Consider the following 18,782-nt stretch of genomic DNA (forward strand, 5'->3'; position numbering starts at 1 on the left):
CACTGTGATAAAGGCTACAACATGATAAAAGGCTACACTGTGATAAAAACCTAATACATGATAAAAGGTTACACTGTGATAAAAGGTTACACTGTGATCAAAGGCTACACTGTGATGAAGGGTTACACTGTGAAAAAAGGTTACACTGTGATAAAAGGCAACAACATGATCAAAGGCAACAACATGATAAAAGGCTACACTGTGATAAAAGGCTACACCATGATAAAAAGCCACACTTTGATAAAAGAGTACACTGTGATAAAAGGCCACACTGTGATGAAAGGTTACACTGTGAAAAAAGGTTACACTGTGATAAAAGGCTACAACATGATAAAAGGCTACACTGTGATGAAAGGTTACACCATTATAAAAGGCCACACTGTGATAAAAGGTTAGACTGTGAAAAAAGGTTACACTGTGATCAAAGGCAACAACATGATCAAAGGCCACACTGTGATGAAAGGTTACACTGTGAAAAAAGGTTACACTGTGATAAAAGGCAACAAAATTATAAAAGGCTACACTGTGATAAAAGGCTACACTGTGATGAAAGGTTACACAGTGATGAAAGGTTACAATGTGATAAAAGGCTACACTGTGATGAAAGGTTACACTGTGAAAAAAGGTTACACTGTGATAAAAGGCAACAACATGATCAAAGGCAACAACATGATAAAAGGCTACACTGTGATAAAAGAGTACACTGTGATAAAAGGCCACACTGTGATGAAAGGTTACACTGTGAAAAAAGGTTACACTGTGATAAAAGGCTACAACATGATAAAAGGCTACACTGTGATAAAAGGTTACACCATTATAAAAGGCCACACTGTGATAAAAGGTTAGACTGTGAAAAAAGGCTACACTGTGACGAAAGACTACACTGTGATAAAAGGTTACACCATTATAAAAACTACACTGTGATAAAAGGCCACACTGTGATAAAAGGCTACACTTTGATAAAAGAATCCACTATGATAAAAGGTTACACTGTGATAAAAGGCTACACAGTGACAAAAGGCTACAACATTATAAAAGGCTACAACGTGATAAAAGGCCACACCGTGATAAAAGGTTACACTTTGATAAAAGACTACACTGTGATAAAAGGCTACACTGTGATAAAAGGGTAAAATGTGATAAAAGGCTAAACCGTGATGAAAGGCTACACTTTGATAACAGACTACACTGTGATAAAAGGCCACACTGTGATAAAAGGTTACAGTGTGATAAAAGGCTACAACATGATAAAAGGCTAAACTGTGATAAAAGGCTACAACATGATGAATGACTACACTGTGATAAAAGGCTACAACATTATAAAAGGCTACACTGTGATAAAAGGTTACACTGTGATCAAATGCAAAAACATGATCAAAGGCAACAACATGATAAAAAGGCTACACTGTGATAAAAAGCCATACTTTGATAAAAGAGTACACTGTGATGAAAGGTTACACTGTGATAAAAAGTTACACTGTGATAAAAGGCTACAACATGATAAAATGCTACACTGTGATAAAGGCTACAACATGATAAAAGGCTACACTGTCATAAAAAGCTACAACGTGATAAAAGACTACAATGTGATTAAATGTTACAACGTGACAAAAGGCCACACCGTGATAAAAGGTTACACTGTGATAAAAGGCTACACTGTGATAAAAGGGTACAATGTGATAAAAGGCTAAACCGTGATAAAAGGCTACACTTTGATAACAGACTACACTGTGATAAAAGGCTACACTGTGATGAAAGGTTACACTGTGATAAAAGGTCACACTGTGATAAAGGCTACACCATGATAAAAAGCCACACTTTGATAAAAGAGTACACTGTGATAAAAGGCCACACTGTGATGAAAGGTTACACTGTGATGAAATGTTACAACGTGATAAAAGGCCACACCGTGATAAAAGGTTAGACTGTGATAAAAGGCTACAACATTATAAAAGGCTACACTGTGATAAAAGGTTACACTGTGATCAAAGGCAACATGATCAAAGGCAACAACATGATAAAAGGCTACACTGTGATAAAAGGCCACACTGTGATAAAAGGCTACACTGTGATAAAAGACTACACTGTGAAAGAAGGTTACACTCTGATAAAAGGCGACAACATGATAAAAGGCTACACTGTGATAAATGACTACACTGTGATAAAAGGTTACACCATTATAAAAGGCCACACTGTGACAATGGGTTAGACTGTGATAAAAGGCTACAACGTGATGAAAGGCTACACTGTGATAAAAGGTTACACTGTGATAAAAGTTTGAACCGTGATAAAAGGCTACACATTGATAAAAAACTACCACGTGATAAAAGGCTACACTGTGATAAAGGCTACAACATGATAAAAGGCTACACTGTGATAAAAGGTTACACTGTGATAAAAGGTTACACTGTGATCAAAGGCAACAACATGATCAAAGGCCACACTGTGATGAAAGGTTACAGTGTGAAAAAAGGTTACACTGTGATAAAAGGCTACACTGTGATAAAAGGCAGCACTGTGATAAAAGGCTACACTGTGATAAAGGCTACAACATGATAAAAGGTTACACTGTGATAAAAACCTAATACATGATAAAAGGTTACACTGTGATAAAAGGTTACACTGTGATCAAAGGCCACACTGTGATGAAAGGTTACACTGTGAAAAAAGGTTACACTGTGATGAAAGGTTACACTGTGATAAAAGTCTGAACCGTGATAAATGGCTACACATTGATAAAAGACTACACTGTGATAAAAGGCCACACTGTGTTGAAAGGTTACACTGTGATAAAAGGCTACAACGTGATAAAAGGCTGCACTGTGATAAAAGGCAGCACTGTGATAATAGGCTACAACATGATAAAAGGCTACACTGTGATAAAAACCTAATACATGATAAAAGGTTACACTGTGATCAAAGTCTACAACATGATAAAAGGCTACACTGTGATAAAGGCTACAACATGATAAAAGGCTACAACATGATAAAAACCTAATACATGATAAAAGGTTACACTGTGATCAAAGGCAACAACATGATCAAAGGCCACACTGTGATGAAAGGTTACACTGTGAGAAAAGGTTACACTGTGATAAAAGGCAACAAAATTATAAAAGGCTACACTGTGATAAAAGGCTACACTGTGATGAAAGGTTACACAGTGATGAAAGGTTACACTGTGATAAAAGGCTACACTGTGATGAAAGGTTACACTGTGAAAAAAGTTTACACTGTGATAAACGGCAACAACATGATCAAAGGCAACAACATGATAAAAGGCTACACTGTGATAAAAGAGTACACTGTGATAAAAGGCCACACTGTGATGAAAGGTTACAATGTGAAAAAAGGTTACACTGTGATAAAAGGCTACAACATGATAAAAGGCTACACTGTGATAAAAGGTTACACCATTATAAAAGGCCACACTGTGATAAAAGGTTAGACTGTGAAAAAAGGCTACACTGTGACGAAAGACTACACTGTGATAAAAGGTTACACCATTATAAAAACTACACTGTGATAAAAGGCCACACTGTGATAATAGGCTACACTTTGAGAAAAACCTACTACATGATAAAAGGTTACACTGTGAAAAAAGGTTACACTGTGATCAAAGGCAACAACATGATCAAAGGCAACAACATGATAAAAGGCTACACTGTGATAATAGGCTACACCAGGATAAAAAGCCACACTTTGATAAAAGAGTACACTGTGATAAAAGGCCACACTGTGATGAAAGGTTACACTGTGAAAAAAGGTTACACTGTGATAAAAGGCTACAACATGATAAAAGGCTACACTGTGATAAAAGGTTACACTGTGATAAAAGGTTACACCATTATAAAAGGCCACACTGTGATAAAAGGTTAGACTGTGATAAAAGGCTACACTGTGACGAAAGACTACACTGTAATAAAAGATTACACCATTATAAAAAATACACGGTGATAAAAGGCCACACTGTGATAAAAGGCTACACTTTGATAAAAGGGTACAATGTGATAAAAGGCTAAACCGTGATAAAAGGCTACACTTTGATAATAGGCTACACCAGGATAAAAAGCCACACTTTGATAAAAGAGTACACTGTGATAAAAGGCCACACTGTGATGAAAGGTTACACTGTGAAAAAAGGTTACACTGTGATAAAAGGCTACAACATGATAAAAGGCTACACTGTGATAAAAGGTTACACCATTATAAAAGGCCACACTGTGATAAAAGGTTAGACTGTGATAAAAGGCTACACTGTGACAAAAGACTACACTGTGATAAAAGGCTACAACATTATAAAAGGCTACACTGTGATAAAATGTTACACTGTGATCAAAGGCAACATGATCAAAGGCAACAACATGATAAAAGGCTACACTGTGATAAAAGGCTACACTGTGATAATAGGCTACACCATGATAAAAAGCCACACTTTGATAAAAGAGTACACTCTGATTTAAGGCCACACTGTGATAAAAGGCTACACTGTGATAAAAGACTACACTGTGAAAGAGGGTTACACTCTGATATAAGGCTACAACATGATAAAAGGCTACACTGTGATAAATGACTACACTGTGATAAAAGGCTACACTGTGATAAAAGGCTACACAGTGACAAAAGGCTACAACATTATAAAAGGCTACACCGTGATGAAAGGTTACACTGTGATAAAAGGCTACACTGTGATAAAGGCTACAACATGATAAAAGGCTACACTGTGATAAAAACCTAATACATGATAAAAGGTTACACTGTGATCAAAGGCAACAACATGATCAAAGGCCACACTGTGATGAAAGGTTACACTGTGAAAAAAGGTTACACTGTGATAAAAGGCAACAAAATTATAAAAGGCTACACTGTGATAAAAGGCTACACTGTGATAAAAGGTCACACTGTGATAAAAGGCTACACTGTGATAAAAGACTACACTGTGAAAGAAGGTTACACTCTGATAAAAGGCTACAACATGATAAAAGGCTACACTGTGATAAATGACTACATTGTGATAAAAGGTTACACCATTATAAAAGGCCACACTGTGACAATGGGTTAGACTGTGATAAAAGGCTACAACGTGATGAAAGGCTACACTGTGATAAAAGGTTACACTGTGATAAAAGTCTGAACCGTGATAAAAGGCTACACATTGATAAAAGACTACACTGTGATAAAAGGCCACACTGTGTTGAAAGGTTACACTGTGATAAAAGGCTACAACGTGATAAAAGGCTAGACTGTGATAAAAGGCAGCACTGTGACGAAAGGTTACACTGTGATAAAAGTCTGCAACATGATAAAAGGCTACACTGTGATAAAGGCTACAACATGATAAAAGGCTACACTGTGATAAAAACCTAATACATGATAAAAGGTTACACTGTGATAAAAGGTTACACTGTGATAAAAGGCAACAACATGATCAAAGGCAACACTGTGAAAAAAGGTTACACTGTGATAAAAGGCAATAAAATTATAAAAGGCTACACTGTGATAAAAGGCTACACTGTGATGAAAGGTTACACAGTGATGAAAGGTTACACTGTGATAAAAGGATTCACTGTGATGAAAGGTTACACTGTGAAAAAAGGTTACACTGTGATAAAAGGCTACACTGTGATAAAAGGCTACACTGTGATAATAGGCTACACATTGATAAAAGACTACACTGTGATAAAAGGCCACACTGTGATAAAAGGCTACACTGTGATTAAAGGTTACACAGTGATGAAAGGTTAGACTGTGATAAAAGGCTGAACCGTGGTAAAAGGCTACAACGTGATAAAAGGCTACACTGTGATAAAAGGCAGCACTGTGACGAAAGGTTACACTGTGATAAAATGTTACACTGTGATAAAAGGCAACAACATGATAAAGGGCTACACTGTGATAAAAGGCTATACTTTGAAAAAACACTACAGTGTGATAAAAGGCCATACTGTGATTAAATGTAACAACGTGATAAAAGGCCACACCGTGATAAAAGGTAAGACTGTGATAAAAGGCTGAACCGTGATAAAAGGCTACAACGTGATAAAAGGCTACACTGTGATAAAAGGTTACACTGTGATCAAAGTCAACATGATCAAAGGCAACAACATGATAAAAGGCTACACTGTGATAAAAGGCCACACTGTGATAAAAGGCTACACTGTGATAAAAGACTACACTGTGAAAGAAGGTTATACTCTGATAAAAGGCTGCAACATGATAAAAGGCTACACTGTGATAAATGACTACACTGTGATAAAAGGTTACACCATTATAAAAGGCCACACTGTGACAATGGGTTAGACTGTGATAAAAGGCTACAACGTGATGAAAGGCTACACTGTGATAAAAGGTTACACTGTGATAAAAGGCTGAACCGTGATAAAAGGCTACACATTGATAAAAGACTACACTGTGATAAAAGGCCACACTGTGTTGAAAGGTTACACTTTGATAAAAGGCTACAACGTGATAAAAGGCTACACTGTGATAAAAGGCAGCACTGTGACGAAAGGTTACACTGTGATAAAAGTCTACAACATGATAATAGGCTACACTGTGATAAAGGCTACAACATGATAAAAGGCTACACTGTGATAAAAACCTAATACATGATAAAAGATTACACTGTGATAAAAGCTTACACTGTCATCAAAGGCAACAACATGATCAAAGGCCACACTGTGATGAAAGGTTACAGTGTGAAAAAAGGTTACACTGTGATAAAAGGCAACAAAATTATAAAAGGCTACACTGTGATAAAAGGCTACACTGTGATGAAAGGTTACACAGTGATGAAAGGTTACACTGTGATAAAAGGCTACACTGTGATGAAGGCTACAATATGATAAAAGGCTAAACTGTGATAAAAGGCTACAAATGATGAATGACTACACTGTGATGAAAGGCTACAACATTATAAAAGGCTACACTGTGATAAAAGGTTATATTGTGATCAAAGGCAACAACATGATAAAAGGCTACACTGTGATAAAAAGCCACATTGTGATAAAAGGCTACACTGTGATTAAAGGTTACACCGTGATGAAAGGTTACACTGTGATGAAAGATTACACTGTGATAAAAGGTTACACTGTGATCAAAGGCAACAACATGATCAAAGGCAACAACATGATAAAAGGCTACACTGTGATAATAGGCTACACCATGATAAAAAGCCACACTTTGATAAAAGAGTACACTGTGATAAAAGGCCACACTGTGATAAAAGGCTACACTGTGAGAAAAGACTACACTGTGAAAGAAGATTACATTCTGATAAAAGGCTACAACATGATAAAAGCCTACACTGTGATAAATGACTACACTGTGATAAAAGGCTACAAAATTATAAAAGGCTACACTGTGATAAAAGGCAGCACTGTGACGAAAGGTTACACTGTGATAAAAGGCTACACTGTGATAATAGGCTACACCATGATAAAAAGCCACACTTTGATAAAAGAGTACACTCTGATAAAAGGCCACACTGTGATAAAAGGCTACACTGTGATAAAAGACTACACTGTGAAAGAGGGTTACACTCTGATATAAGGCCACAACATGATAAAAGGCTTCACTGTGATAATTGACTACACTGTGATAAAAGGCTACACAGTGACAAAAGGCTACAACAATATAAAAGGCTACACAGTGATGAAAGGTTACACTGTGATAAAAGGCTACACTGTGATAAAGGCTACAACATGATAAAAGGCTACACTGTGATAAAAACCTACTACATGATAAAAGGTTACACTGTGATAAAAGGTTACACTGTGATCAAAGGCAACAACATGATCAAAGGCAACAACATGATAAAAGGCTACACTGTGATAATAGGCTACACCATGATAAAAAGCCACACTTTGATAAAAGAGTACACTGTGATAAAAGGCCACACTGTGATGAAAGGTTACACTGTGAAAAAAGGTTACACTGTGATAAAAGGCTGCAACATGATAAAAGGCTACACTGTGAAAAAATGTTACACTGTGATAAAAGGTTAGACTGTGATAAAAGGCTACACTGTGACGAAAGACTACACTGTAATAAAAGGTTACACCTTTATAAAAAATACACGGTGATTAAAGGCCACACTGTGATAAAAGGCTACACTTTGATAAAAGAATCCACTGTGATAAAAGGTTACACTGTGATAAAAGGCTACACAGTGACAAAGGCTACAACATTATAAAAGGCTACAACGTGATAAAAGGCCACACCGTGATAAAAGGTTACACTTTGATAAAAGACTACACTGTGATAAAAGGCTACACTGTGATAAAAGGGTACACTGTGATAAAAGGCTAAACCGTGATGAAAGGCTACACTTTGATAACAGACTACACTGTGATAAAAGGCCACACTGTGATAAAAGGCAGCACTGTGATAAAAGGTTACAACATGATAAAAGGCTACACTGTGATAAAAGGTTACACTGTGATCAAAGGCAACAACATGATCAAAGGCAACAACATTATAAAAGGCTACACTGTGATAAAAAGCCACACTTTGATAAAAGAATACACTGTGATAAAAGGCTACAACATGATAAAAGTCTACACTGTGATAAAGGCTACAACATGATAAAAGGCTACACTGTGATAAAAAGCTACAACGTGATAAAAGACTACAATGTGATTAAATGTTAAATTGTGATAAAATGCCACACCGTGATAAAAGGTTATACTGTGATAAAAGGCTACAACTTGATAAAAGACTACACTGTGATGAAATGTTACAACGTGATAAAAGGCCACACCGTGATGAAAGGTTTCACTGTGATAAAAGGCCACACTGTGATAAAAGGCTACACTGTGATTAAAGGTTACACAGTGATGAAAGGTTACACTGTGATAAAAGGCTACACTGTGATGAAGGCTACAATATGATAAAAGGCTAAACTGTGATAAAAGGCTACAAATGATGAATGACTACACTGTGATGAAAGGCTACAACATTATAAAAGGCTACACTGTGATAAAAGGTTATACTGTGATGAAAGGCAACAACATGATCAAAGGCCACACTGTGATGAAAGGTTACACTGTGAAAAAAGGTTACACTGTGATAAAAGGCTACAACATCATAAAAGGCTACACTGTGATAAATGACTACACTGTGATAAAAGGCTACAAAATTATAAAAGGCTACACTGTGATAAAATGCTACACTGTGATTAAAGGTTACACCGTGATGAAAGGTTACACTGTGATGAAAGATTACACTGTGATAAAAGGTTACACTGTGATCAAAGGCAACAACATGATAAAAGGCTACACTGTGATAATAGGCTACACCATGATAAAAAGCCACACTTTGATAAAAGAGTACACTGTGATAAAAGGCCACACTGTGATAAAAGGCTACACTGTGAGAAAAGACTACACTGTGAAAGAAGATTACATTCTGATAAAAGGCTACAACATGATAAAAGCCTACACTGTGATAAATGACTACACTGTGATAAAAGGCTACAAAATTATAAAAGGCTACACTGTGATAAAAGGCAGCACTGTGACGAAAGGTTACACTGTGATAAAAGGCTACACTGTGATAATAGGCTACACCATGATAAAAAGCCACACTTTGATAAAAGAGTACACTCTGATAAAAGGCCACACTGTGATAAAAGGCTACACTGTGATAAAAGACTACACTGTGAAAGAGGGTTACACTCTGATATAAGGCCACAACATGATAAAAGGCTTCACTGTGATAATTGACTACACTGTGATAAAAGGCTACACAGTGACAAAAGGCTACAACAATATAAAAGGCTACACAGTGATGAAAGGTTACACTGTGATAAAAGGCTACACTGTGATAAAGGCTACAACATGATAAAAGGCTACACTGTGATAAAAACCTACTACATGATAAAAGGTTACACTGTGATAAAAGGTTACACTGTGATCAAAGGCAACAACATGATCAAAGGCAACAACATGATAAAAGGCTACACTGTGATAATAGGCTACACCATGATAAAAAGCCACACTTTGATAAAAGAGTACACTGTGATAAAAGGCCACACTGTGATGAAAGGTTACACTGTGAAAAAAGGTTACACTGTGATAAAAGGCTGCAACATGATAAAAGGCTACACTGTGAAAAAATGTTACACTGTGATAAAAGGTTAGACTGTGATAAAAGGCTACACTGTGACGAAAGACTACACTGTAATAAAAGGTTACACCTTTATAAAAAATACACGGTGATTAAAGGCCAGACTGTGATAAAAGGCTACACTTTGATAAAAGAATCCACTGTGATAAAAGGTTACACTGTGATAAAAGGCTACACAGTGACAAAGGCTACAACATTATAAAAGGCTACAACGTGATAAAAGGCCACACCGTGATAAAAGGTTACACTTTGATAAAAGACTACACTGTGATAAAAGGCTACACTGTGATAAAAGGGTACACTGTGATAAAAGGCTAAACCGTGATGAAAGGCTACACTTTGATAACAGACTACACTGTGATAAAAGGCCACACTGTGATAAAAGGCAGCACTGTGATAAAAGGTTACAACATGATAAAAGGCTACACTGTGATAAAAGGTTACACTGTGATCAAAGGCAACAACATGATCAAAGGCAACAACATTATAAAAGGCTACACTGTGATAAAAAGCCACACTTTGATAAAAGAATACACTGTGATAAAAGGCTACAACATGATAAAAGTCTACACTGTGATAAAGGCTACAACATGATAAAAGGCTACACTGTGATAAAAAGCTACAACGTGATAAAAGACTACAATGTGATTAAATGTTAAATTGTGATAAAATGCCACACCGTGATAAAAGGTTATACTGTGATAAAAGGCTACAACTTGATAAAAGACTACACTGTGATGAAATGTTACAACGTGATAAAAGGCCACACCGTGATGAAAGGTTTCACTGTGATAAAAGGCCACACTGTGATAAAAGGCTACACTGTGATTAAAGGTTACACAGTGATGAAAGGTTACACTGTGATAAAAGGCTACACTGTGATGAAGGCTACAATATGATAAAAGGCTAAACTGTGATAAAAGGCTACAAATGATGAATGACTACACTGTGATGAAAGGCTACAACATTATAAAAGGCTACACTGTGATAAAAGGTTATACTGTGATGAAAGGCAACAACATGATCAAAGGCCACACTGTGATGAAAGGTTACACTGTGAAAAAAGGTTACACTGTGATAAAAGGCTACAACATCATAAAAGGCTACACTGTGATAAATGACTACACTGTGATAAAAGGCTACAAAATTATAAAAGGCTACACTGTGATAAAATGCTACACTGTGATTAAAGGTTACACCGTGATGAAAGGTTACACTGTGATGAAAGGTTACACTGTGATAAAAGGTTACACTGTGATCAAAGGCAACAACATGATCAAAGGCAACAACATGATAAAAGGCTACACTGTGATAATAGGCTACACCATGATAAAAAGCCAAACTTTGATAAAAGAGTACACTGTGATTAAAGGCCACACTGTGATAAAAGGCTACACTGTGAGAAAAGACTACACTGTGAAAGAGGGTTACACTCTGATATAAGGCTACAACATGATAAAAGGCTTCACTGTGATAATTGACTACACTGTGATAAAAGGCTACACAGTGACAAAAGGCTACAACAATATAAAAGGCTACACCGTGATGAAAGGTTACACTGTGATAAAAGGCTAAACTGTGATAAAGGCTACAACATGATAAAAGGCTACACTGTGATAAAAACCTACTACATGATAAAAGGTTACACTGTGATCAAAGGCAACAACATGATCAAAGGCAACAACATGATAAAAGGCTACACTGTGATAATAGGCTACACCATGATAAAAAGCCACACTTTGATAAAAGAGTACACTGTGATAAAAGGCCACACTGTGATGAAAGGTTACACTGTGAAAAAAGGTTCCACTGTGATAAAAGGCTACAACATGATAAAAGGCTACACTGTGATCAAAGGCAACACCATGATCAAAGGCAACAACATGATAAAAGGCTACATTGTGATAAAAGGCTACACCATGATAAAAAGCCACACTTTGATAAAAGAGTACACTGTGATAAAAGGCCACACTGTGATGAAAGGTTACACTGTGAAAAAAGGTTACACTGTGATACAAGGCTACAACATGATAAAAGGCTACACTGTGATAAAAGGTTACACCATTATAAAAGGCCACACTGTGATAAAAGGTTAGACTGTGAAAAAAGGCTACACTGTGACGAAAGACTACACTGTGATAAAAGGTTACACCACTATAAAAACTACACTGTGATAAAAGGTCACACTGTGATAAAAGGCTACAACATGATAAAAGGCTAAACTGTGATAAAAGGCTACAACATGATGAATGACTACACTTTGATAAAAGGCTACAACATTATAAAAGGCTACACTGTGATAAAAGGCTACACTGTGATAATAGGCTACACCATGATAAAAAGCCACACTGTGATAAAAGGTTACACTGTGATAAAAGGTTACACCATTATAAAAGGCCACACTGTGATAAAAGGTTAGACTGTGATAAAAGGTTACACTGTGACGAAAGACTACACTGTAATAAAAGATTACACCATTATAAAAAATACACGGTGATAAAAGGCCACACTGTGATAAAAGGCTACACTTTGATAAAAGAATCCACTGTGATAAAAGGTTACACTGTGATAAAAGGCTACACAGTGACAAAAGGCTACAACATTATAAAAGGCTACAACGTGATAAAAGGCCACACCGTGATAAAAGGTTACAATTTGATAAAAGACTACACTGTGATAAAAGGCTACACTTTGATAAAAGGGTACAATGTGATAAAAGGCTAAACCGTGATAAAAGGCTACACTTTGATAACAGACTACACTGTGATAAAAGGCCACACTGTGATAAAAGGTTACACTGTGATAAAAGGCTACAACATGATAAAAGGCTAAACTGTGATAAAAGGCTACAACATGATGAATGACTACACTGTGATAAAAGGCTACAACATTATAAAAGGCTACACTGTGATAAAAGGTTACACTGTGATCAAATGCAAAAACATGATGAAAGGCAACAACATGATAAAAGGCTACACTGTGATAAAAAGCCACACTTTGATAAAAGAGTACACTGTGATGAAAGGTTACACTGTGATAAAAAGTTACACTGTGATAAAAGGCTACAACATGATAAAAGGCTACACTGTGATAAAGGCTACAACATGATAAAAGGCTACACTGTGATAAAAAGCTACAACGTGATAAAAGACTACAATGTGATTAAATGTTTCAACGTGACAAAAGGCCACACCGTGATAAAAGGTTACACTGTGATAAAAGGCTACAACTTGATAAAAGACTACACTGTGATGAAATGTTACAACGTGATAAAAGGCCACACCGTGATGAAAGGTTACACTGTGATAAAAGGCCACACTGTGATAAAAGTCTACACTGTGATTAAAGGTTGCACAGTGATGAAAGGTTACACTGTGATAAAACGCTACACTGTGATGAAGGCTACAATATGATAAAAGGCTAAACTGTGATAAAAGGCTACAAATGATGAATGACTACACTGTGATGAAAGGCTACAACATTATAAAAGGCTACACTGTGATAAAAGGTTATACTGTGATGAAAGGCAACAACATGATCAAAGGCCACACTGTGATGAAAGGTTACACTGTGAAAAATGGTTACACTGTGATAAAAGGCTACAACATCATAAAAGGCTACACTGTGATAAATGACTACACTGTGATAAAAGGCTACAAAATTATAAAAGGCTACACTGTGATAAAAGGCTACACGGTGATTAAAGGTTACACCGTGATGAAAGGTTACACTGTGATGAAAGGTTACACTGTGATAAAAGGTTACACTGTGATCAAAGGCAACAACATGATCAAAGGCAACAACATGATAAAAAGCTACACTGTGATAATAGGCTACACCATGATAAAAAGCCAAACTTTGATAAAAGAGTACACTGTGATTAAAGGCCACACTGTGATAAAAGGCTACACTGTGAGAAAAGACTACACTGTGAAAGAGGGTTACACTCTGATATAAGGCTACAACATGATAAAAGGCTTCACTGTGATAATTGACTACACTGTGATAAAAGGCTACACAGTGACAAAAGGCTACAACAATATAAAAGGCTACACCGTGATGAAAGGTTACACTGTGATAAAAGGCTACACTGTGATAAAGGCTACAACATGATAAAAGGCTACACTGTGATAAAAACCTACTACATGATAAAAGGTTACACTGTGATCAAAGGCAACAACATGATCAAAGGCAACAACATGATAAAAGGCTACACTGTGATAATAGGCTACACCATGATAAAAAGCCACACTTTGATAAAAGAGTACACTGTGATAAAAGGCCACACTGGGATGAAAGGTTACACTGTGAAAAAAGATTACACTGTGATAAAAAGCTACAACGTGATAAAAGACTACAATGTGATTAAATGTTACAACATGATAAAAGGCCACAACGTGATAAAATGCTACACTTTGATAAAAGAGTACACTGTGATAAAAGGCCACACTGTGATGAAAGGTTACACTGTGAAAAAAGGTTACACTGTGATAAAAGGCTACAACATGATAAAAGGCTACACTGTGATAAAAGGTTACACTGTGATAAAAGGTTACACCATTATAAAAGGCCACACTGTGATAAAAGGTTAGACTGTGATAAAAGGCTACACTGTGACGAAAGACTACACTGTGATAAAAGGCCACACTGTGATAAAAGGCTACACTTTGATAAAAGAATTCACCGTGATAAAAGGCTACACTTTGATAAAAGACTACACTGTGATAAAAGGCTACACTGTGATAAAAGGGTACAATGTGATAAAAGGCTAAACCGTGATAAAAGGCTACACTTTGATAACAGACTACACTGTGATAAAAGGCAACACTGTGATAAAAGGTTACACTGTGATAAAAGGCTACAACATGATGAATGACTACACTGTTATAAAAGGCTACAACATGATAAAAGGCTACACTGTGATAAAAGGTTACACTGTGATAAAAGGCTACAACATGATAAAAGGCTAAACTGTGATAAAAGGCTACAACATGATGAATGACTACACTGTGATAAAAGGCTACAACATGATAAAAGGCTAAACTGTGATAAAAGGCTACAACATTATAAAAAATACACGGTGATAAACGGCCACACTGTGATAAAAGGTTACACTTTGATAAAAGAATCCACTGTGATAAAAGGTTACACTGTGATAAAAGGCTACACAGTGACAAAAGGCTACAACATTATAAAAGGCTACAACGTGATAAAAGGCCACACCATGATAAAAGGTTACACTTTGATAAAAGACTACACTGTGATAAAAGGCTACACTGTGATAAAAGGGTACAATGTGATAAAAGGCTAAACCATGATGAAAGGCTACACTTTGATAACAGACTACACTGTGATGAAAGGCCACACTGTGATAAAAGGTTACACTGTGATAAAAGGCTACAACATGATAAAAGGCTAAACTGTGATAAAAGGCTACAACATGATGAATGACTACACTGTGATAAAAGGCTACAACATGATAAAAGGCTAAACTGTGATAAAAGGCTACAACATTATAAAAGGCTCCACCGTGATAAAAGGTTAGACTGTGATAAAAGGCTGAACCGTGATAAAAGGCTACAACATGATAAAAGGCTACACTGTGATAAAAACCTAATACATGATAAAAGGTTACACTGTGATAAAAGGCTACAACATGATAAAAGGCTAAACTGTGATAAAAGGCTACAACATTATAAAAGGCTACACTGTGATAAAAGGCTACACTGTGATAAAAGGTTACACTGTGATCAAAGGCAACATGATCAAAGGCAACAACATGATAAAAGGCTACACTGTAATAAAAGGCCACACTGTGATAAAAGGCCACACTGTGATGAAAGGTTACACTGTGAAAAAAGGTTACACTGTGATAAAAGGCAACAAAATTATAAAAGGCTACACGGTGATAAAAGGCTACACTGTGATGAAAGGTTAGACAGTGATGAAAGGTTACACTGTGATAAAAGGCTACACTGTGATAAAAGCTACAACATGAAAAAAGGCTAAACTGTGATAAAAGGCTACAACATGATGAATGACTACACTGTGATAAAAGGCTACAACATTATAAAAGGCTACACTGTGATAAAAGGTTACACTGTGATCAAAGGCAACGTGATCAAAGGCAACAACATGATAAAAGGCTACACTGTGATAAAAACCTAATACATGATAAAAGGTTACACTGTGATAAAAGGCTGAACCGTGATTAAAGGCTACACATTGATAAAAGACTACACTGTGATAAAAGGCCACACTGTGTTGAAAGGTTACACTGTGATAAAAACCTAATACATGATAAAAGGCTACACTGTGATAATAGGCTACACCAGGATAAAAAGCCACACTTTGATAAAAGAGTACACTGTGATAAAAGGCCACACCATTATAAAAGGCCACACTGTGATGAAGGCTACAACATGATAAAAGGCTACACTGTGATAAAAACCTAATACATGATAAAAGGTTACACTGTGATCAAAGTCTTCAACATGATAAAAGGCTACACTGTGATAAAGGCTACAACATGAAAAAAGGCTAAACTGTGATAAAAGGCTACAACATGATGAATGACTACACTGTGATAAAAGGCTACAACATTATAAAAGGCTACACTGTGATAAAAGGTTACACCATGATAAAAAGCCACACTTTGATAAAAGAGTACACTGTGATAAAAGGCCACACTGTGATGAAAGGTTACAACGTGAAAAAAGGTTACACTGTGATAAAAGGCCACACTGTGATGAAAGGTTACACTGTGAAAAAAGGTTACACTGTGATAAAAGGCTACAACATTATAAAAGGCTACACTGTGATAAAATGTTACACTGTGATCAAAGGCAACATGATCAAAGGCAACAACATGATAAAAGGCTACACTGTGATAAAAACCTACTACATGATAAAAGGTTACACTGTCATAAAAGGCCACACTGTGATCAAAGGCAACAACATGATCAAAGGCAACAACATGATAAAAGGCTACACTGTGATAATAGGCTACACCATGATAAAAAGCCACACTTTGATAAAAACCTACTACATGATAAAAGGTTACACTGTGATAAAAGGCAACAACATGATAAATTGCTACACTGTGATAAAAGGCTATACTTTGATAAAAGACTACACTGTGATAAAAGGTTACACTGTGATAAAAGGCTGAACCGTGATAAAAGGCTACACATTGATAAAAGACTACACTGTGATAAAAGGCCACACTGTGTTGAAAGGTTACACTGTGATAAAAGGCTACAACGTGATAAAAGGCTACACTGTGATAAAGGGCAGCAATGTGACGAAAGGTTACACTGTGATAAAAGTCTATAACATGATAAAAGGCTACACTATGATAAAGGCTACAACATGATAAAAGGCCATGCTGTGATTAAATGTTACAACGTGATAAAAGGCCACACCGTGATAAAAGGTAGACTGTCATAAAAGGCTGAACCGTGATAAAAGGCTACACTGTGATAAAAGACTACACTGTGATAAAAGGCCACACTGTGATGAAAGGTTACACTGTGATAAAAGGCTACACTGTGATAAAAGGCTACAACGTGATAAAAGGCTACACTGTGACAAAAGGTTAAACTGTGATAAAAGGCTACAAAGTGATAAAAGGCTACACTGTGATAAAAGGTTACACTGTGACGAAAGGTTACACTGTGAAAAAAGGCAACAAAATTATAAAAGGCCACACTGTGATAAAAGGCAAATAAATTATAAAAGGCTACACTGTGATAAAAGGCTACACTGTGATGAAAGGTTACACAGTGATGAAAGGTTACACTGTGATAAAAGGCAACACAATTATAAAAGGCTACACTGTGATAAAAGGCTACACTGTGATGAAAGGTTACACTGTGAAAAAAGGTTACACTGTGATAAAAGGCAACAATATGATCAAAGGCAACAACATGATCAAAGGCAACAACATGATAAAAGGCTACACTGTGATAATAGGCTACACCATGATAAAAAGCCACACTTTGATAAAAGAGTACACTGTGATAAAAGGCCACACTGTGATGAAAGGTTACACTGTGAAAAAAGGTTACACTGTGATAAAAGGCTACAACATGATAAAAGGCTACACTGTGATAACAGGTTACACCATTATAAAAGGCCACACTGTGATAAAAGGTTAGACTGTGATAAAAGGCTACACTGTGACAAAAGACTACACTGTGATAAAAGGCTACAACATTATAAAAGGCTACACTGTGATAAAATGTTACACTGTGATCAAAGGCAACATGATCAAAGGCAACAACATGATAAAAGGCTACACTGTGATAAAAGGCTACACTGTGATAATAGGCTACACCATGATAAAAAGCCACACTTTGATAAAAGAGTACACTGTGATAAAAGGCCACACTGTGAAAAAAGGTTACACTGTGATAAAAGGCTACAACATGATAAAAGGCTACACTGTGATAAAAGGTTACACTGTGATAAAAGGTTACACCACTATAAAAGGCCACACTGTGATAAAAGGTTAGACTGTGATAAAAGGCTACACTGTGACGAAAGACTACACTGTGAGAAAAGGCCACACTGTGATAAAAGGCTACACTTTGATAAAAGAATTCACCATTATAAAAGGCCACACTATGATAAAAGGTTAGACTGTGATAAAA

Source organism: Semicossyphus pulcher, unplaced genomic scaffold (genome assembly GCF_022749685.1).
Source record: "Semicossyphus pulcher isolate SPU_LCO1_2020_fin unplaced genomic scaffold, fSemPul1.0.p SCAF_5, whole genome shotgun sequence".
Classification (NCBI taxonomy): Eukaryota; Metazoa; Chordata; class Actinopteri; order Labriformes; family Labridae; genus Semicossyphus; species Semicossyphus pulcher.